Raw genomic sequence first — 22,197 nt, 5'->3', positions numbered from 1 at the left:
TGTAAGAGCTTTCATTGTCTGCTTATATGCCCCCGTTATTTATCCTACAGTTCTGACTTGGTGTACACGGAGAATACTATAAGAACGGCCCATGTTCTGAATTCTGTCACTGTACATTTCAAAAGTGCTGAACAAATAGTTATATTGACAACGTCRGTCCTAGCTTGATCATTAATGTCTTAATCGAAATTACGGATTGCCTCTTAACCGCTCGRCGTTCCCTTATGCCATAGTTTGTACATCTCAATTGTCAGTAGAAACTACATTTGTTTAAGCAAGTCAGCCATATCACCTAAGTTTTTTTTAAAGGCAGTAAATGAGGCTGAATGAACTGTTTCGCTGCCAGACAAGGCTCCGCTGATAGCCAGGTTTAGCAGTGGTAAGGTTTTGGGACTGTTGTTGGGACTCTGCTGTTGGGAGAGCTTTATGTAGGCCCTAACAGTTTGTGGGCACCGTTTGTCATCGTTATAGTGAAATGAATGTATTGTTTAGTGTTGTATTGTGTAGTGCCTTCGCTGGCATGCATCATTTTTTTGTTTGTTTGTTGTTTGCTCCACTAAGATTTACATGCTAAAATCGCCACTGGACCCGCGTACCTAGCGTGCACCTGTGATGTACCGACGATATCACCGGGACAAAAGRTCTCACGGGATAACTGACACATCCTAATTTGACTTTATCTGGTAAAGACCCTGCATCAACTGCCAGGATTGCATTCCTAAGAAAAAAACMGAATAAAAAAACATTTGAAACTGAGGAAGAAGGCTATGCATATACCCAATTKCAAATCGACCCTGTGTTACCTCTGCCCCTATATGCACTTGTAGAGATCTGTTGACACATAGCAGAGATTACTTCAAAAAAGGAGGAAGAAAGGATGCACTTTTAAAGAATGACCGGTGGGGTTGTGTATCTGCACTAAAGACCAGTTCCTGAATGCTCCACTGGATGTCCCTAGATAGCAAAATATCTCAAATTATACATGAGCATATTTACCCAGRAATGAGAATACATAACAATACATAATATACTATCAGTAGCAGGGTAGTATTCCATTCATCCAGTATAGTWTCTTGCTTTCCTGCCTGTCAGTTTAGTCACATATCCATATTCCATGGTTAAATAAGTATAATCTTGACATAGCCTATTCTGCATAAGGGAGATTGACACAGGAATACAACCCCTGTAAAGCCAAATTAGCGTGTAATGATCAGAGTGTGGTAGCAGCGAACAATCTCAGGCAGCAACATACCTCACAACCATTCCCACAGAACAATCCACCTGTGGCCCATTAGCTAGACAGGCCCAATTAAGAAGACCCCCCCCCCCCACTCCAGGGACAAGGTCTCAGTTCAGATCCGGCAGAGTTCCTCCAGGTGCTGCACAGTAGGACTGATCCTCTGCCTGCTAGGAGCGGATATACCCCAGGACTCGGCCCCCTGTACCAGAGTGGCAAAACAGGTGCAGCAGCACAGTGGTGAAGACTGAGAGCGCGAGAGAGACAGAGAGAGCTATCTGGAAAATGGGACCTCTCTCGCTCTCTCTGGTACCCCTCTGCATGGCAGGTCGTATCCAGGTCAAGTCAATATCCCCCTCCCGGTCATCAGAGATACAACATCTGTTTTGGGTTGCCCTTATCAGCAGCGMAGATCCTTGACCACAATAAAGGGAAGTGCAGCCCACGGCAAAGGGCTACCTAGTCAACTGGCTGTGACTCAGTTGTCTTTCATACTGATTGTAGCCTTTGTGCAAAGAACGACACATACTGATGTAGGATCTTACTTTGAGACAGTTTGCTACAGCATGAAAATAATTCTGCAGCAAAGGAAATGTGATATATTATGTGGATTATAATTCCAGGGAAAATCAAGTCTGAAATGTCAAGTCTTTTTAAACCTCAAATACACTACAAGTTTTACATTTCCTAAAGGGAATTCAACCTGAAATCAATTTAGGTTAAAATACYAAATTCCCTTACGTTGATGACTTCCTTTGAATCCAATCAGTTTTCCATGTTGCTTCAATGTCATCGCATTGAATTTTAGTTTAAAATTATGTGGAAACAATGTTGATTTAACCAGTTTTTGCCCTAGATTCAGTCCTGTACAGGACCTCATCTATATTCGCCAGGATTCCTCACGAACAGACTGCACTGTGGACTGTACCAGCAGCCCCCAGGGTTCACCGCTGCTCTTAACCCCCCTCTGGTATGAATTCTAAGGCATGAATATGATGAGGGGCCGACCGGTGTGTCTGTGCATGTGTGTGTAAGAAAGAGAGAGAGGGTGTGTATCATATATATGCAAAGTGTGTATGTGTGTGTGTTTATTTACTGTACAGTATGTGCTATAGGTCTGTGATTATGTTGTGTGTGTGTGTGTGTGTGTGGTGGTGTGTGTGTGTGGTGTGTGTGTGTGTGTGTGTGTGTGTGTGTGTGTCTGTGTGTGTGTGTGTGTGTCTGTGTTGTGTGTGTGTGTGTGTGTGTGTGTGTGTGTGTGTGTGTGTGTGTTGTGTGTGTGTGTTGTGTGTGTGTGTGTGTGTGTGTGTGTCTGCCAAAGTTTGACAGCCCGCTTGGAGTTTTTGCCAAAATAGATGGCATCATGAGGCAAGAAAATGATGTGGATATATTGAAGCAACATCTCAAGACATCAATCAGGATGTTTAAGCTTGGTCGCAAATGGGTCTTCCAAATGGACAATGACCCCAAGCATACTTCCAAAGTTGTGGCAAAAAGGCTTAAGGACAACAATGTCAAGGTATTGGAGTGGCCATCACAAAGCCCTGACCTCAATCCTATAGAAAATGTGTGGGCAGAACTGAACAAGCATGTGCGAGCAAGGAGGCCTACAAACCTGACTCAAGTTACACCAACTCTATCAGGAGGAATGGACCAAAATTCACCCAATTTATTGTGGGAAGCTTGTGGAAGGCTACACGAAARGTTTGACCCAAGTTAAACAATTTAAAGGCAATGCTACCAAATACTAATTGAGTGTATGTAAACTTCTGTCCCACTGGGAACACACACACAAACTCAAATTTAGATCCTACATCTGTATACATGAAACGCTCTAATTCAGCTCAGCCCAAACYCAGACCTCTCTGAGCACACTGGTTCTGAGCTGTTATCAGTTAAGCATGGCTGATTTCCACATTTGAAACAGGATCAAGCCAGGGGATACTTGTTTTAATATACCAAGTGGTTGTATTTGTGTATTTTGACAGAAAGAACTCCCCAACACGCACACTCACACACACACCTCCCCCAACATCTYGTGGTCCTTACCGTGGTCCTGGAACATCCAGTGTTTCGGTGTGTTCACTTGAGCTGCCAGTAGTTGACTGTCCCGTCAAGAGGTTGGCCTTTATTGTCATGAATCTTACCCTGGAGGCAATTCTGCAGAGTGGTCACTAGCTGGCACAGACACTACGTTATAAAATCTAATTGTAAACCTAACCCTAACCTTAACCACACTGCTAACCCTAACCTTAAATTAATAGCAAAAGCAAACTGACGGAAATTGCTCTGTTCTGCCTCCAGGGCAAGATTCATTKAAATGAATGTCAACCTGCGTCGCTGACAGTCCAGGGGAGCAGAGATTTATTCCGTGCCGGAAAGTAAAAAGGTTTAGAAGGACTCTATTTTTGCAAGCCTGGCAGTGTCATTTTGTATGCATAGCCCATCTCTCTGTGGAAACATCTGACTGCCAGCCAGCTAGCCAMACACACACAGACACAGACACAGACAGACACACACATATCCCTCTACCTCCCATCTACGCGGGAACATGGTGACTAGACAAGCCCTCAGGCCTACCATAGCTCATGGAGACAGGAAGGCAGCACATTTCTCCCATACAGCACTTCCAAACACACACACACTACTGCCAGACAAACGCCTCTAAAGGATGGGAACCCGAGAAGTGTGCATCGCCCCGGCTCCACAACATCCCCTTTCCACAAAACAAGCGGGCAGCTTGTGTAAATGTCATGTTGGTCTGAGGGACCCCCCTACCCCTGCTCAGTGGATTAGACACAAGTTTCAGAAACTCTCTCTCTCTCTCTCTCTCTCTCACACACCACACACACACACACACACCACACACACACACACACACACACACACACACACACACACACACACACACACACACACACACACCACACACACACACCACACACACACACACACACACACACACACACACACACACACACACCACACACACACACCACACACACACACACACACACACACACACACACACACAATAACACCTACGCACTATGCACAATACACATGATTAGTACTGTAGATATGTGGTAGTGGTGGACTAAGGTTCTGAGGGCACACAGTGTGTTGTGAAATCTGTGAATGTATTGTAATGTTTTAAAATAGCATAAACTGCCTTKATTTTGTTGGACCCCAGGAAGAGTAGCTGCTGCTTTGGCATGTGGATCCATAATAAATACAAATARAAATACCCCAAGGACTCTCAGATCATGACAAACAAGATTCTCTGGTTTGATGAAACCAAGATTGAAATRTTTGGCCTGAATGCCAAGRGTCACATCTGGAGGAAACCTGGCACCATCCCTAAGGTGAAGCATGGAGGAGGCAGCATCATGCTGTGGGGATGTTTTCAGCGGCAGGGACTGGGAGACTAATCAAGATCGATGGAAAGATGAACGGAGCAAAGTACAAAGAGATCCTTGATGAAAACCTGCTCCAGAGCGCTCAGGACCTCAGACTGGGGTGAATGTTCACCTTCCAACAGGACAACGACCCTAAGCACACAGCCAAGACAACGCAGGAGCGGCTTCGGGACAATTCTCTGAATGTCCTTGAGTGGCACAGCCAGAGCCCGGACTTGAACCCAATCGAACATCTCTGGACAGACCTCAAAATAGCTGTGCAGCAACMCTCCCCATCCAACCTGACAGAGCTTGAGAGGATCTGCAGAGAAGAATGGGAGAAACTCCTCAAATACAGGTGTGTCAAGTTTGTAGTGTCATACCCAAGGAGACTCGAGGCTGCAATCGCTGCCAAAGCTGCTTCAATAAATTACTAAGTAAAGGGTCTGAATACTTATGTAAGGGTTTTGAATACTTTCCGAATGCACTGTATATATACAGTACCAGTCAAAAGTTTGGACACACCTACTCATTCCAGGGTTCCAATAATAGTGAATACATCAAAACTATTAAATAACACATATGGAATCATGTAGTAACCAAGAAAGTGTGAATCAAATCAAAATAGATTTTAGATTCTTCAAATTGGCCACCCTTTGCCTTGATGACAGCTTTGCACACTATTGGCACTATCGGATGTTCTCTCGATATATGTGTGACCATTTGGACCACTTTCCTGTCCTGCTAAGCATTCAAAATGTAACAATGTACATTTGTGTGTCAGGGAAAATGTATGGAGTAACAAGTACATTATTTTCTTTAGGAATGTAGTGAAGTAAAAGTAAAAGTTGTCAAAGATATAAATAGTAAAGTACAGATACCCCAAATAACTACTTAAGTAGTAATTTAAAGTATTTTTACTTAAGTACTTTACACCACTGTACATCTGTAGCACATAACTCATTAATTGGGAATGAGGGCAAAGACCAACGGCCTGAGAAACCTGGAGCAGTGTGTCATTGAAATACGGTGAGTGTGTGTGTGTGTTACCTTTTCCAGGCACCATCGGCCAACCATAAATTAGCCCGCCTGACCCTCGGAGTGATGTCATCTCCTGAAGAAGTGTTTTTCTAGTCTGCAGAATCCATCCCTGGGAGCAATCTTAAAACGGGACGCATACACACACACACCGGCTAATCTCTGACTTGATCTTCGCCCTTTGTTATCATATCAGTATGAGAGCAAACTGGGAAAGCCAACAGGAGAGCTGCCATAGAAAACAAGTGGGAGAGGATCGGATACAATATTTATTGACTCTAGTGATATTGAAGAGTTTGACAGCCAGGGGTTGGTGACACAAGATCCAGTTTCATTACTGGTCTACTGGGGCACAACAACAGAAAGAATAGACTGTGTAATACATTATATTTTGAGTGTTTGATACCTGACAACCCGACAACACTATCCTCCTGACAGGGGATCTGGCTTGGCCTGTGAAGGGAAATGTGTTTACACATCAACTGAATTCCCACTGTAAAAGCTTCACACAGGTTTGAGACAACTGAGACATTTCCAAACCACTTTGGATCTCTCATCCTTTCTCCAATTCTCACACCTCAAAACACAACATTTCCCACAAACAGTCTATTCTCCTTTATCAACCCAGTATCTCACATTCCTCCAGATTGTGGATAAGAGGGTGTACTGCAGTTGGACCTATCCCATCTGCTGCTGCAGAAGGGATTGGCCCTGTCTCTGTTTTTTATTGGTTCTCTCCCTCTCCGGCTGGGCCTATTAGGGCCATTTCAGGCCTAGGAGAGGAGAGCTTATTAGGAGCTCTGCCTGGCAGGCAGGCAGGAGATTATTACTGGCGCAGTCTGAGCCCTGTTGGAGGAATGCAGGGCAAGTCAGTCACAGTCACTCCTCAGACAAGATTAGCTTTGTTTTTAACGACAACAATTACTTCATGTACCCCTCCCTCCCCCTCTCCCTCCTCCCACCACCACCACTAGCCGCCCCTAGCCCAGCTCTATCACTCAGTGGAAGATTGTATCTAATGTCAGAACACTCCCCGTCCTCGAAAACTGACCTGTTTTTGCAGTTAGGTTAACAGGATATATTCTGTTTAGGCAATTAGGATTAATAGACTATGGAAAGAAAGATGGCATTTGCATAGGGCTGAAAATCCTGAGGGAGGAAGAAGGAATGGGTCAGTTGTAGCACTCTCTCTGGGTTCGAGTTTCGGCCGTAAGTCTAATTACTGTAACCGACATTTGGGAGTGACAAAAAATCTGGAAATGTAATCAAGGCCTGAACTGGAAAAAGGAATGTACGTTGCCTTATAATGCTAACAAGAGCTCCTCTCCCCCGAGTCTCGTCTAGTCCTCTTTCTGTGCCAAAACAGTTCTACTGACATTCTCCCTCAGAACATTAAACCAACATAGTTACTGTACATAGAGTACACACTACAAAAGGGTTTCGTGCCATTTTGGAAAACAATAAAAGGCTTCAGCTGGATTACAACCAATCAAAGGCCCTGGTGCTTTGAAGCTAACAGCAGGATCCAGAGTTCTTCTCCCTTTCATCACCTGGCATAGAGAATGAGACTGACGTTCCTGGGGAGAGAGGGAGGGTGGGAAGAAAACTCCCACCTTGGTCAGGCAATACAGAAACCCGGAATTAAATTCCAGGTCCTGATTAAGAAAGTAGAGTCGAGGCTGTGGAGAGCCAGGGCTGTGCAGCTGCGGGCTGTGTAGGGTAGGGGAGATGTCCTGTGTTTGTCTGTAGGTCTGTCTGTCTGCTTCACACCATCTGGCTATGTCTGGAGAAAGGCCTGGAACACGTACAGCACTTCCTCGCTTACATAATCTCACCCTGTCCCAAAGTCAACATCGGGCCTTAGCTCAGCGCTAAGTGGCCAGGAGAGAGGCTTCAGTGGGTGCAGGGACTAGGACTATGGGAGATACCGGAAAGAGTAAACTATGAAGGGATATGGGAGAGAGAGACCACATGCTGGTGATTCCCTCCCCCAACATGCCCTCTAGGGGGCCTCCTATCTGAGGACCCAGTGGTGGGTATCCATTCATGCAAAGGAAAGCCAGGCCGCCCCACCCTCCAAAATAATAAATATTTATCTTTCGTCTTGCTTTCATAATTTTCCTTCAATTCGCAAGAGGCTGAATGTATCTCACTGGAGAAAGAGTCAGAGTGGGCAAAACAAGGCCACTCTGTCTCTGTATATGTAGCCCATCTGTCTGATGCTGTCTGGTCAAAAGAGTATGAATTTGTTGCCACCCGTAGCATTGAATGCAAGGGAAGCCAGCGAGCATTTGGCCTCCCTTGATAAACTGAGTGAACTCAACTGTGAATGGTACTGGCGCACCAAAAATGTGGATCAAGGAACGCAAGTTTGGATTTGGCATCACATCAATCACATCAAAAGCCAAACTGTCAGAAAAAAACTGAATTGTTCATTCTCGTTGTGTTGTCGTCCTCCGGTGGCTAGGTAGCTAGCTAAAATTGTCCCTTTCCTAAATTAGCCTTGGATGGAGATAGGGATTTGGTCTTGTGGTTTTACTTAATTCTCCTTACAGGCCAATGATTATAACGGCGATTCTGACCATTCAAACCATAAATTCATACCTTGTGCCCCTTACCTGAGAGGATGGAAGTTCAATATGTAGCTAGATGTGGTAGGCTGATGTTAACTAGCTGGCTCATTGTTGCCCATGAAAGGAAGTTAGGCTAGCGAGCAAACATTTTAGCCAGGTAGCCTAGGACAACAAAAACTAAAAGCGTGTACTGTATGACGGAGTCATAGACTGTTTCGGCAACATGAAAGAGAGGAGGATGGCATTGGTGTAGTGTGAGTCAACTTGCATGAACGCACGCACACACACACACACAGAAATCAGTGCCATTACCAGCCACGTCATATTTAGCTTAGGTTGATTGGATTAAATTGTTTTTGGAATCTTTTAGTTGTCACTGTATTAGAGTAAYCATAGGTGATTTTATGATGTTGAAACTTTCACAATCAATTTTGCTGAAATGGTGCTGGAATAGTGGAAGTTTGTCTTTGTGACTTGCGGAAACTCTCCATGGTTCTAAATCAATAGTTGTTTAGTAGTCCGAAAATGTTGGAAACATTAACTTGCTTGACCATGCTGTAGGTCATGTAACTGTTTGTTTCATGCAATATGCTTTGTGAACTTCAGCGTACAGATGTTGCTCTCTGGTTTTGTGATGAAACGCAGGAGTGGTTGAATTTATTCTGCCACTGTGTCTTCTTATTGTCTCTGCCTTAGGCCTATACATCACAGTGGCAAAGGCATATGAACTAACAAGTTATAGAGCAAACAACYCAATTATCATAACACATAGGTTGTAATCGCAATTTTTATCCTGGCTACCCCAGTAATTTTACCCATGCACCACTACTGGTGGGACTTCTGAGGATGTCTATGGAGTGGTTGGTCCCATGTTGTCATGGCGATAATGGCTTTTCCTGACAGGGGAGAGGAGGCCTTTTATCTGGCCCGCCACTGGAAACCTCAAGTCCACCTCCAGTTTCATTCCCTCCATCTCTCTGACTTTGAGAGGAGCTTCCACCGGAGGGAGGACAAGGATCAGGCCCTCCTCTGAGAAGATACCAATAATAGACAGAAGGAATAAAGAATGGAGAGAGAGATAGAGATGGATGATCGGAGAAGGAGAGAGAGAGAAATTCAGAGACAGACAGAGAAAGAGACCACCTGGTTCGGCTAATGTTTGATGATCAATGGAGGATACGTCATTCAGTAAACACCAGCTGCCTCCTGTTTGGTTAAAGGAGCTTTCTGATGCTTGTTGGTCTGTTTACAACATACAAATGCAGAGAGAACAATTGACACACTACGATGAGGATGTTATGAAATCTATAATTACATCAGGTTTCAAACGGGATTGTTAGCTCTGACAAAGGAACATCTCTAGAACTTATACTATTACAGGTTATAACTAGGGTCTGGAGTTTTTCCTGGTCAGGTCACATGATCAGGAACAACTATTGGCCCTCCAGATGAGGTAAACAAAGACATTGGTGGTTCCCAAACCATAACAATTCTAGAGACTAATTAACTAGAGAGAAATAAAAGCACAGCCATTCTCTAACCAGTAATATAGTTATATTTAACTCCACATTGACACAACACAGACAGACAGATAGATCTCCCTTAGTTACACAGGGGATAGGGTTTCCACTACAACATGTATTCATCAAACATGACTCTCGTGTTCTTCATTCACGTCTAAAAGCCAAATTACAACTGACTAGGAATGGATACATAGTACAGTACAGGATTGATGGCATTGGGCAAAGACTGGATCAGGTCTTAAGACATGCAACTCTATCATCAATCTTCTTTACACGAGGCAGTATTGTACATGTTTACCCATAATGACACTGTTTGGAAACGTATCTAAAGAGAGTAGCAGCACCCACCAGGGAAATAACAGAAACAAACATGGCGGTTGTATTTCAAATGTGGCCTATTTTTTATTATTGTTGAGAGGCATACATTACAGTGCAAACAATTCTTTGGCAAACTTACAATACAATTGTCAGATAGGTATCCACTTTGACCACTGACTTTGGGACAGTGTAGGTAAAGCATGTTCAGTCTTGCAGAGCAGTGCATTCTGGTGACAGTGGGGGGTTTGGGGAACAAAGGGGAGACCAGTAACATGAGGGTTAGAATGAAAATAAACAAAACAACGAAAGGTACTCATTACAACATGGCTGAAGATGACATGACAACCAGCGATGCAGAGGAAGTGAGGTCACAGTGCAATGGGAGCCAAACCTGGGGTTGCATGCATATACAGACGCAGACACACACACACACGCAGACACAAACACACACACAGAAGCAGGAGTAAAAGCCAAGGTACTGCAGAGGAAAGTAGAGGGAGGAGAAAAGAAAGGTCTACAATACATAATGCAGGATGTATTCCATGTGGTATGATACCAATGTGCCAACATTGCTATTGAGCTCCACCACAACTACACGATTGCCTTGACATTCTTGGAGAAACCCCAGACCCCAACAGCATACTGTACATACTTGTATCTGATTTATGGGCCTCTGTGTGCGTGTGTGTGTGTGTGTGTGTGTCCCCGTCAATGGGACACACTCTGTTGGCTGATTTGTAACAGTAGGGGGCCTCCAGAAAATAAAGCAGCACCAGATACTTGATTGACACCATCTCCCGTTCCACCCTACCCTCCCATCTGACTTCCATTAAAGAGGAATGGGGTTCAGAGAGGTAGAAGTCTGCGCTTCACACACCCGGCCAAATGACGTCACCTCGCCTCCATATCCATCGTCTCCTAGGAAGATGAGAGCCAGGCAAGGTTTCTCACCTGCATTAAAACCACAGAGACCTGGTGATTGGTCACACACACACAACTCTCCAGCACACAGAGGAGAATAGTTACATCATATGGGCTGAGTGCTTTGGAAGGAGGAAAGGAATGCATGTGAGTGAGTGTCCTTCAGTAAACTGGAGCTGAGAAGCTGTGGGTTCAGTTATGAGAGCACGAGATAGTTAGGGAGGTATGGCTGCAGTCCTTTAATGTCTATGTGTGAGTATGGGCTAATGCTGGAGAGGGGGGTAGACGGGACACTAGGGGTAGGACAGAGTACTGCTGTGGTAGGTTAGCAGTAGGCACTGAAAGAGGGTGCGAACACTGAAAACGTTGGGACAAAAATTACTACATCTCTACAGTGGTAACAAATGGCCTTTCACTGCTTTAACAACATGGAGTGTGAAAAAGCATTACATTTCGAGAGAAAAAATGTATTATGCCTTCTAGTAAAGAGCAGTTGAGGCAAATAGGAACATCTCCTCTTCCAACACAACCCCAAGCCCCAACTCCAACCAACACCCCTCAAGTTTGTAAAAGTTTGACATTGCCTTGAGGAGAGGAGATAACATATCTAAATACCAGATGTTATTTAGTTCACCAACAGTTGCCATTGAAGACAGATGTGATAACAAGGTAAAAATCAGTAGACATCTTTGAATTGCAAAAGTGTTTTGTAGGGCTTCACATTATCTTCATATGTTAGCAGGTAATACAGAAGGGAAGGGAAAATACATATTCATAATATGATATAAAGCACCATAAACATTTTGAAAAGCGGAAGTAATTTAGTACATAAAATGTCTCTCAAATGTGATTTTTTTAAGAACAAAAGGCACATAATGAGTGTATATTTGTTGCTTTGCATATTGTAAAAAAAATTAATAATAATACTTTGAAGGGTTGTATTTAGTGACTAAATCGTTAAGACAAAGGGGAAAATTAGCACCAGTTTTTCGGCATCTCTAACCTGAGAAAGCGTTTTGAGACAACATGGCCGACCCATGGTCGATCTAATGGCTGCAGTGCCATTTCCTCCTCTTTTCACAACACATTTGTTTCAGCCGCTTTGTGGGGCCTTCAAATGCAGTGGTGAGGTAACACTTCAGATCAGAGACCTCTATCTGAGGCCCTGTTTGGGAGGCCCCGAGTGAGGAAGGGGGGTTGTCCATCTGTCCATCCATCCAAATATTCATCCATCCATTCATCCTTCCAGAAGGAAGCAGATCCATAGTGACTGCTCTCCTGTTGCCAGTGGATTTGAAACCAAGCCTCAGGCAGTTCGTTGGCCATGGGGACATGACAATCAAAATAACAAAATAATACAAATTATGATTTTTCTAAAAACGATTTAAAAAACGAGGCAATTGGGTGCAGGTGGCTGTAAGGTAAGCGCACCGTCAGGGTCTCTCCTTCTGTGTGTGTATGTGTGTGTGTCAGACACMAGGGCATGGGGCCCCTGAGGGTTATACGTGATGAGGGCTACCCAGCGCCTGGCTCCCTGTCTGGGTCTGGCTGTTACTGGCTGCTCCCTCTCCTTGGTTGAGACACATGGGGCAGCACAATCCTTTCAGCTTCACAGGCTCCTGGCACTCCACCGGCGGAGGACACGACTCCATGAAGCACGTCACCTGGGCATCCTGGAGGGAGGGAGTGGGGGAGGAAAGAGAGGGGGGGAAAGAAAGAAAGACAGAAAGAGAGAGTGGGGTAGTCGTCAGTTTTGGCATGAGAAACCTTCCCCTCTGCCAGCAGTTGGAAAAGTGAGAGACTGGAGATTCATGAAGATAAAGAGGTGAAAAGAATCGGTCAAGCTGAAAAGTGACACACTGTACATGGGTCTGCGGTGCCATGAAGTTGGTACTCCGGTGCCAGGAGATTGGTACTGCGGTGCCATGAAGTTGGTACTTCGGTGCCAGGAGGTTGGTACTGCTGTGCCAGGAAATGAATACTGCGGTGACAGGAGGTTAGTACTAAGGTGCCAGGAGGTTGGTACTGTCGTGCCAGGAGGTTAGTACTGTGGTGCCAGGAGGTTGGCACTGTGGTGCCAGCAGGTTGGTACTGCGGTGCCAGGGGGTTAGTACTGCGGTGCCAGGGGGCTAGTACTGCCAAATAGTAGAAGGGTGTAATGCTGGCCATGGCGCCAGAACAGGGAAGAATGGGACAGGACAGGTGGATCCTGGCACTGGCGTGGTGCTAAATGGAGTAGTGATGGCACGCCAATGGCTCTGTCAATCTGATCATCTAGCCCGCCTCCAGGCAGTGTGAAAAGTGGTGGAAAGAGGCCGCTAATGGCAAACAGGCCTGATAAGCTGGGTGTGAATGTGAGAAGTGAATATACTGTACACTTTGCACTGTGTGCGTGTTGAGGAGACGGTGGTGAATAGACTGTGGTTGTGCAAGTCTGTGTGTGGTCTGTACATGTGTGTGTGATCTCTATGGACATGTACATCAAGTTAGTAGAGGCACAAGCTTCATGCAGTCATTGCGTGCTAGGAATAAGGGACCAAATACTTAACTTTTGACTACTTTAATACACATACAGTTGAAGTCGGAAGTTTACATACACCTTAGCCAAATACATTTAAACTCAGTTTTTCACAATTCCTGACATTTAATCAGAGTAAAAATTCCCTGTCTTAGCTCAGTTAGGATCACCACTTTATTTTAAGAATGTGAAATGTCAGAATAATAGTAGAGAGAATGATTTATTTCAGCTTTTATTTCTTTCATCACAATCCCAGTGGGTCAGAAGTGTACATACACTCAATGAGTATTTGGTAGCGTTGCCTTTAAATTGTTTGACTTGGGTCAAGCATTTCAGATAGCCTTCCACAAGCTTCCCACAATAAGTTGGGTGAATTTTGGCCCATTCCTCCTGACAGAGCTGGTGTAACTGAGTCAGGTTTGTAGGCCTCCTTGCTTGCACACGCGTTTTCAGTTCAGCCCACAAATGTTCTAGTATTAGTATAGTTTTGAGGTCAGGGCTATGTGATGGCCATTCCAATACCTTGACTTTGTTGTCCTTTAGCCATTTTGCCACAACTTTGGAAGTATTCTTGGGGTCATTGTCCATTTGGAAATCCCATTTGCGACCAGGTTTTAACTTCCTGACTGATGTCTTGAGATGTTGCTTCAATATATCCACATAATTTTCCTACCTAATGATGCCATCTATTTTGTGAAGTGCACCAGTCCCTCCTGCAGCAAAGCACCCCCACAACATGATGCTGCCACCTCAATGCTTCACGGTTGGGATGGTGTTCTTCGGCTTGCAAGCCTCCCTCTTTTTCTTCCAAACATAATGATGGTCATTATGGCCAAACAGTTCTATTTTTGTTTCATCAGGCCAGAGTACATTTCTCCAAAAAGCACAATCTTTGTCCCCATGTGAAGTTGCAAACCGTAGTCTGTCTTTTTCATGGCAGTTTTGGAGCAGTGGCTTCTTCCTTGCTGAGCGGCCTTTCAGGTTATGTCGATATAGGACTCGTTTMACTGTGGATATAGATACTTTTGTACCTGTTTCCTCCAGCATCTTCACAAGGTCCTTTGCTGTTGTTCTGGGATTGATTTGCACTTTTCGCACCAAAATACGTTCATCTCTAGGAGACAGAACGGGTCTCCTTCCTTAGCGGTATGACGGCTGCGTGGTCCCATGGTGTTTATACTTGCGTACTATTGTTTGTACAGATGAACGTGGTACCTTCAGGCATTTGGAAATTGCTCCCAYGGATGAACCAGACTTGTGGAGGTCTACAATTTTGTTTCTGAGGACTTGGCTGATTTCTTTTGATTTTCCCATGATGTCAAGCAATGAGGCATTGAGTTTGAAGTTAGGCCTTGAAATACATCCACAGGTATACCTCCAATTGACTCAAAATATGTCAATTAGCCTATCAGAAGCTTCTAAAGCCATGACATCCTTTTCTGGAATTTTCCAAGCTGTTTAAAGGCACAGTCAATTTAGTGTATGTAAACTTCTGACCCACTAGAATTGTGAAATAATCTGGAAGTAAACAATTGTTGGAAAAATGACTTGGGCCATGCACAAAGTAGATGTCCTAACCAACTTGCCAAAACTATAGTTTGTTAACAAGAAATTTATGGAGTGGTTGAAAAACTAGTTTTAATGACTCCAACCTAAGTGTATGTAAACTTCCGACTTCAACTGTACATGTATAAGTGAATTTTTCCAAATACTTATGACACTTTCAAAAGGGGTGATAGATACATGAAGTAATTTCATTTCTAAATGAACCAGATACTGTATTAAAAAACTCATTCTGTACTTTCGCTTCATATGAAACATTTTGGATCTCAAATCTAAAATGCTGGAGTATAGAGCCAAATTAAAAGTTACAGCTTCACTGTCCAAATAAATACGTAGAGGAGTGTATGCATGTGTGTGGAGCGGGGGGGTACATACTCTGCACTCGCATGTGTGCGGAGCGGGGGGGTACATACTCTGACTCGCATGTGTGTGGAGCGGGGGGTACATACTCTGCACTCGCATGTGTGTGAAGCGGGGGGGTACATACTCTGCACTCGCATGTGTGTGGAGCGGGGGGGTACATCTCTGCACTAACGCATTGTGTGTGGAGCGGGGTACCATACTCTGCACTCGCATGTGTGTGGAGCGGGGGGGTACATACTCTGCACTCGCATGTGGAGCACGGATCCTTCTTCCACCTTTCTCCGTCCGATCGCTCACGACCCTCCGCATCAGTGCAGTCTGTCTTACTCAGACGAGCTTCAAGTCTTTTAATCTGCAGACAGGCAGGAGGGGTTAATGGAGGCTAAGGAAAGGAGGTAGCAGCCCCTCTGCTAACTAAAGCCCAGAGCAACACACAAAACTAAAGCCCAGAGCAACCCCCCCCCCCCCCCCCCCAGCACACACACACACCCACAGCCCAACGTCTTTCCTGTAATGCGAGTCACGCGAACAAGCTAGACCCGGGGAAGTTTTATTTAACCATCCACTTACAATAAATACCCCCCTTCAAAGACCCAGGCAGCACACAGAGGGGCCAAGGGCAGGGCACAGGGCCCAGTCTGTTTAAATCATCTGTACCACTTACAACTTAAAGTGGAACTGACAGTGTTTTAGCAAAATGAAATCTTATAAAAATCTGTTCATATAAACCCCCAGGAAAAAATATGATGCCATTTTCCTGATGCTTAGACATGGTAATTTTCACATTTTCATACTTTCATAGAATGTTTGGGAATGACATAAAGTAACGCATTTGTGAAAATTCTATAGCAATATATAGTGGGAAAGCAGCAGCGTGGGCGTTTGGACAATGAATAGACACTGCAGTAAATAAAACCTATCGCCTCGATCAAACCTACAGCGTCATCTGGATATGTGTGCAACAAAAGTTCAACATTCACCTTCTGCTACCGTTTCTGTCAAAGCGCCTACGCATACAATTTGATGCATACGTTTGATACATCCAACGTATGCACCACACAGAACGCACAGAAACTGCCTCTGTAACGCAATGCTGCAAGGCAAACGCAGAGTACCATTGGAAATGAATGTACTTCTGGTGTACCAAAGCGCAATGACGCTCTCTGTGTGATCAAGGCATAATGAAAATGTGTACGTTTGTGTACGACTCTACACAGACCGGTGTGCCTTAGCCAATAAGAGCTGATATGCAAATAAGCAATTTGCCACACGGGTCGGCCATCATTCACTTTGAACTGGACTGTGTGTTTACAGACAGTAGCAACAGTGCGACTTTAGACCATTAGAACACATTCGCCAAAAGTCACAAAATACACCTGAATGGATTTCTGCGAATATGTAATTACCATGTGATTCCACTTACATTTAGGAACTTTACAGTCCTATTTATCCAACAACCATGAACAGGTGTCTTTCCCGCCTTAAGATCAACAACTAATGTTAGCCAGAGAAAGATGAGCTAAAATCTAACGAGGGAACAGTAGATAAACACTAAAACCTTTTCAGCTTGTAGTTGACCATCAAAATTGCGCTGATAAACGATGGGGAATAGTAGCCCACTCGCCCTTCTGCAGCTCGCCTGCCAATGCATGCTTGTCTCAACCCATGTTTTGACAATTGAATGAGAACTGCCTGCCCACCCGCCCATTTAATTGATGCCAAATACATTTGATTGACAACTAAGAAATATGCATGCTAACTGTGGTTCAATTCAGCATAGCTAGCTAGCTAGCAAAGCGATCCAAATTTCTTGCTTGATAACCAAATGACACCTGAATCTCTAGCTGTAGCCACACAAAAAACACGGTATGAGGGTAAAAAGTTGGCCACTTACCCACTCGTCCAATGACATGACATCTTCCCAGCAGCTAGCTTGTTAACTAATGTTTGGGTCCGTGTTTATCGCTAAATAAATAGCTACATGAATAGATACGCTAGTCTATTAGCCATGTATTGACAGACTTGTGATCATTGCCCTTGCTTGTTTGATTGTATTGACATTCCCAACCTTAGTTACATTTGTCCGTTTTTGTCCAAAATAAAGAGTAATTGAAACTGAAACAGTGCATCCTGAATGGGTAGAGGAAGCAAACAATGTACCAGGCCAGCTGTAATTTATAACCTGATAGCAGGAACTACCAAGAAATGTATTGGTGAATTATTTTAATCATGCATCGAACTGCATCCCTCTATTCGGCCAACAATGGAATTTTGAGTAAAAAAGTACACATTTTTTAAATTCTCTTATAAAGTAATTTTTTTGCATGAACTGAGAATTATATATTTTTTACTGATATTATGATTGTCTGTTTGTTTCATATCTGCAAAGTAGTTAAAATGCTTTAAGTTCCACTTTAATCAAAGCCATGTTAGCCTGTTAGCCTACAGCACAGTTAGCTCTCCTTTATCCCACCCCAGTGTGCTACATGCTAAAATGCTCTACCATCAGCCAGCATATCCTGTTCAATCTGGGCACATACAATACCGGCTAATAGTGTCTGGATTCCACAATGTTCTGCATAGGTTCTAAGTGTAAGAGCCTGAGCTGAATATGACTGGACTTGCAGTGTAGAGGAAGGATGTAAAGAAGCACTCAAATCGCTATCCAACAAGACTGGTGTTGCTATTTCAACGTGTGATGAGCAGACGGAATGAGACTGGGGTAACACTTGTTAAAGAACAAACCCAGCAGAGCTAGCCGTATGTAGTATACAACTGTTCTCACCTGCTTCCGTAAACCTGTGATAGTCTTCTGCATGTCCACCACAAAGTCTTGGAAGTCATTCAGCGAGGGTTCAATGCTTTGTTGCCAGGTGAGAGAGACATTCACCAGATTTTCAGGAGTGCCTTCAGCTGGGCTGAAATATAAGAAAACACATCCCAAAATACAACCATATGTTATTATAGCATAACTTTGTGAGTTATAATAATTTTAGTCACCACAGTCGTTAGCTATGACGCAGAATGGTTATCACATTCAAGGAACTTAATGTAGCCAGATACCTGCTGTTCTCCTGTATGCTGTTGGCTGCAGGCTTCTCCTCTGCAGAGCTCTGGTCCACTGACCTTCGCCCTCTGAAGTGGTAGGACAGGGCATTGAACTGACCCTTGGTTCTGCAGTCTGGGGGTACAACAAATCACAACTTAAACAATGGGGCAAATCAGGAAACTCAGATTACATAAAGATGAATGAATTAAAGCTCTGGGCCCATGCCCTGTGCAGTCTTATCTGTGACGTGATCAGTGATGCTGGTGAGTACTGCTGAAGATCTGCTGACAGTCTCTCACTCACACCTTAGTACAGTGTGGTGGTAGGTGGGGATCTGCCCTGAACACACACCACTTCATCTTCAGGTCCCCTTTCAACAGACTTCAAAGAGCTTATCTAAGAGCAGGGCTACCAAGACGCCAGCCTCCCACACACCCACACACCTTATAGACGGTTTCCCTGACAAGGTCACGCAAATGATGAACATGCATTGCAAGGGTAGAAGGCCCTGTGTTATGATTCTGAATGGTCAGATAGCTAGCCACAATGACCAGAAGCTGCCATGTGGGGAATACTAGGTGGTTTGTTTCAGCTTGTTCTATCTTGTTTTTGATACCTTGTCTTGTTTTGAGGTGTTTTGACTTATACCACATCTATGATAATATGGCAAAAATGTACCAGCTAGCTAACAACTGCAGCAATGTATTTGAGAGACAACAAGTGCTTATTGTGAAAATGCATTTATGTTTTCAATACATTTGGAGACAAAATATTATTTACATGTTGTCAATAATCCTTTTCTAAGCCAACACCATCTACTTTGCCCCCAAGATGCTCACACCCTCCTTATAATAGAAGAGCAATAAACCCCCTGACAGAAACCAGTTACACAGAGAGGCCCTGTAATTGAGGCCCTGTAATTAAGTGGGCTGTAACTTACACTGTGGGAGCTTCTCAGGTTGGGGTGATGATAAACAAAAGCTATAAAACACATATAACACGAAGGAAAAAAACTCAGCTCTAAAATACTTATTTATCAAAAAGAAAACTCTCGCTCACTCACATGCATGAAGAGAAAGACACACACACACACACACACACACACACACACACACACACACACCACAAAACCAAACACACACAACACCACACACACACACCACACACACACACACACACACACACACACACACACACACACACACACACACACACACACACACACACACACACACACAACCAGAGCAGAAACTCTTTCCTCTTCTCCTCTCCAAGTCTGACCCTCTCCACATCTGACCCTCTCCACCTCTACCTCTTCCACTGACCCTCTTCTCATCTGACCCTCTCCATATCTGACCCTCTCCACCTGTGACCCTCCATATGTCGACCTCTCTAGTGTCGACCCTCTTCTCCTCTGACCCTCTCCCAGTCTGAATCTCTCCACCTCTGCCCCCCCTACTCTGACCCTCCCACCTCTGGCCCTCTTCTACTCTGACCCTCTCCACATCTGGCCCTCTCCACCTCTGACCTCTTCTTTCATGACCCCTCTCCATCTGACCTCTCCATATCTACCCTCTCCACCTGTACCTCCATATGTCTGACCCTCTCTATGTCTGACCCTCTTCTCCTCTGACCCTCTCCAAGTCTGACCCTCTCACCTCTGACCTCTTTGTCTGACCCTCTCCACATCTGCCCCTCTTCTCCTCTGACCTCTTTCCTCTTCTCCTCTGACCTCCCCCACGTCTGACCTCTCCACATCTGACACTCTTCTCCTCTTACCCTCTCCACATCTCCCCTCTTCTCCTCTGACCTCTCTCTCTCCTCTTCTCCTCTGACCCTCTCACTCTGATCCTCTTCTCCTCTGACCCTCTCCAGTCTAACCCTCTCTCTCTGACCTCTCCACGTCTGCATCCTCTTCTCCCTCTGACCCTCTCCACGTCTGATCTCTTCTCCTCTGACCCTCTCACGTCTGACCCTCTTCTCCTCTGACCTCTCCACGTCTGATCCTCTCTCCTCTGACCCTCTCCACGTCTATTCCTCTCTCCTCTGACCCTCTCCACGTCTGATCTCCTCTTCTCCTCTGACCCTCTCCACGTCTGATCCCTTCTCCTCTGACCCGCTCACTGTCTGATCCTCTTTTCCTCTGACCCTCTCCACGTCTTATCTCTTCTCCTCTGACCCTCTCCACTCTGACCTCTCTCCTCTGCCCTCTCACGTCTGACCTCTTCTCCTCTGACCTCTCCACGTCTGATACCTCTCTCCTCTGACCTCTCCACGTCTGACCTCTTCCCTCTGACCTCTCCACGCTTACCCTCTTCCTCTGACCCTCTCACGTCTGACCCTCCTTCTCTCTGACCCTCTCACTCTATCCTCTTCTCCTCTGACCTCTCCACACGTCTGACCCTCTTCTCTCGACCCTCTACATGTCTGACCCTCTTCTCCTCTGACCCTCTCCACGTCTGACCCTCTTCTCCTCTGACCCTCTACACGTCTGATCCTCTTCTCCTCTGACCCTCTCCACGTCTGACCCTCTTCTCCTCTGACCCTCTCCACGTCTGACCCTCTTCTCCTCTGACTCTCTCCCCATCTGACCCTCTCCACTGACAGGATATTCACTTTTTATTAGCTTTTCCCATGTTCATTTGTGAAGGCTGAGTGAACTCAGGGTCAGAGCCAAGAGAAAAAAGGAAAACAATCATCTAAGGATAAGAGACCACAGTCGTAAATGTAATCCCAAAATCATTATGTTCTCAAGGGACATTATCTGAGCTCATAGCAAGGACTAGTGAAACTAGTTGGCCGTTGTCCAAGGCTGATTTGGAATAAAACATACTTGACTTATATTTCACTATATTTAATTTGACTTGATGAATAACCAAATTACCAATATTAATGTCACAAGCATGAGGCAACAGTTGAAGGTGGAGTGAGAGTCGGGTGAAAGTAGGGTGAGTACACCCCCAGACCTCTCCACTTCACCCTCGTATCCACCTGAATAGAAAATATTTTAACTCAAAAGTCCCTGAATGCCTACTCAGTGTAAATCATGACATCATCTAAAACATTCAAAGGATCTAGGACTAGGACTAGTGTGTCTCACAGTAGGGAATAAATAGCTTAATATGTGTAATAGCTGCTCACAGAAGCCCTGTATTCTCACCCAGCCACCCAGAATAAGTGGCTCAGAGTCATCCACTCAGGGGTTTCGTTAGAGGGAAAATTCAGCTGCTCTCCAAAAACCAAAACCTCTCCTGCACCCCCAGATACCAATTCCAACTTTCCAACAATTTCCAACAGCATATCTACTAGCCTATGCTTTGGCTGAAGAGAAGTGTCCCAGGTAATTCAATAAATTGGTGAATTGGCTGCGCTGCTCATACATGTGACGACATGCTAACCAAATCATATATTTTAGTAGATGGGCCGAGACAAACCCCCACTGAAAGCCCTCATACTCATACCTACTGTCATCCCAGTCATGTAGCCTACTACTGGGTTAGTCAATGGAACCCTGGGATGGAATGTACAACATCAGGGCTAACTCTCAATATAATATGTAACCCTTACAATCACATGGTAATGTGTTAAGAAGCCTGGTCATGTACCAGGAGTCTGGGGTCAGAGGGTAGTACCAGGAGTCTGGGGTCAGAGGGTAGTACCAGGAGTCTGGGGTCAGAGGGTAGTACCAGGAGTCTG

General features: G+C 44.7%; 1 pseudogene; it reads right to left on the bottom strand.

The window, feature by feature from the left end:
* Positions 1-10,146: 10,146 nt before the first annotated feature.
* LOC111968858 (peroxidasin-like) overlaps positions 10,147-22,197 on the bottom strand; it is an 83,832-nt pseudogene continuing 71,781 nt past the window's right edge.

The sequence above is a fragment of the Salvelinus sp. IW2-2015 genome, linkage group LG9 (genome assembly GCF_002910315.2).
Source record: "Salvelinus sp. IW2-2015 linkage group LG9, ASM291031v2, whole genome shotgun sequence".
Classification (NCBI taxonomy): Eukaryota; Metazoa; Chordata; class Actinopteri; order Salmoniformes; family Salmonidae; genus Salvelinus; species Salvelinus sp. IW2-2015.
Note: the sequence above shows the minus strand (reverse complement) of the source record. Positions and strands in the feature narration are given on the sequence as shown.